The sequence below is a fragment of the Borostomias antarcticus genome (genome assembly GCF_949987555.1).
Source record: "Borostomias antarcticus genome assembly, chromosome: 3".
Lineage (NCBI taxonomy): Eukaryota > Metazoa > Chordata > Actinopteri > Stomiiformes > Stomiidae > Borostomias > Borostomias antarcticus.
In genome coordinates this window covers 24,892,241-24,893,742 of record NC_140236.1, presented here as the reverse complement: position 1 = coordinate 24,893,742, position 1,502 = coordinate 24,892,241, and positions in this window count along the sequence as shown.

Here is a 1,502-nt window from a genome sequence, read left to right as displayed (position 1 = left end):
GGTCCAGACACTCCAATCCGGCGACTAAACGTTTGTTGATTCTTGGTCTGGTGTTGCTATTTGAAATATAAAATATAATCGACAAATGAGAGCTGCGGGTTCTAGCGATTGGCCAATCCAAGATCGAGGACTAAGATCGGGACTAACGCATTTGTCAAGCTGTGCGTTGGGACGATCTGACTTCAGAGCATGGAAGTAGAATAGAACAGAGGCGCTGCCGTGCGAGCAAGAGCTTCTGGGAACTCATTAATTGGAGGAAAAGCAGTCTACCCCTCGTTTGTTACAGTGGCCCACTACGATAATTACATTACTGTTTCACGTCGCTCCGTGGTGTCATTGTCTACGGTTGTCATGGCTACGCATTAACAACGTTCTAATTGAATCTTCCTCTCTCATGGAAATGGGTTAATGGCAGCGATGTCAGACTGAGGTTCTCAACGGAGCGTAATGAGATGACTATCCTGACCTCTGACCTCCTCCAGACTCACCCGTGTGCCGGAGACATGCATCCTGATGTCCTCGCTAAAAGTGGGTGGAAACATTGTTGTTTGTGTGTGTGTGTGTGTGTGTGTGTGTGTGTGTGTGTGTGTGTGTGTGTGTGTGTGTGTGTGTGTGTGTGTTGAAGGGCGCTGGTGGGGTGGTTATACAGTATAGGTAGTTACTGTAGGTACTGGCTCCAGGACTGAGGCCTCCTTGGCTAGTGAGGCCTGGGGTTGGTAGTCTGGCGTCCCCGCGGGCGGAGGGCCCTGGTGGGGGGCGAGGAGGCACCGGGGCGGAGGGGACCGCTGCTGCAGTGCGGTGTGGCGCTGGTGCTCCTCCTCCCCGCATGCCAACAGGAGCGGCACCCAGGGCCTGACTCAGCACCATTCTCTCATCTGATTGGTTGATCAGAGGAGGAGAGAGCATCGTAACAAGACTCTCCGTCCTTAGACCTCTCTTTCTCTCTCTCTCCCTCTCTCTCTCCCTCTCCCTCTCCTCCCATCTCTCTCTCTCTCTCCCTCTCTCTCTCCCGCTCTCTCCCTCTATCTCTTTCTTTCTCTCTCTCTGTCTCTCTCAGAGATAAAACATGAGCGTTGGAGAACCTTGCTGACCTTGGTGTCTCTACCTCATTCTGTCTCTACAGCACTACTGGACAGCAGCCGACAATCTCCTTCTCTCTCTCCCTCTCTCTCTCCCTCCCTCTCTCTCTCTCTCTCTCTCTCCCTCTCTCTCCCTCCCTCTCTCCCTCTCTCTCTCTCTCCCTCTTTCTCTCTCCCTCTCCCTCTCTCTCTCTCCCTCTCTCTCTCTCTCTCTGTTTATTTCCAGAGTGTGTTCCAGAGTACTGTGTCATTATGACAGTATCTGTTCCAACACCACTAACTGGTCTGAAACCCTTCTGACCTTGTGGGAGTCGTGGACTACAGCAGGCCTACAGTATGGTTAAGGTTAAGGTATGGATTTACATATAGATATCTAAACAACTGAACCGTATTCAGCTTAACTCTCACACAACTATCGAGTAA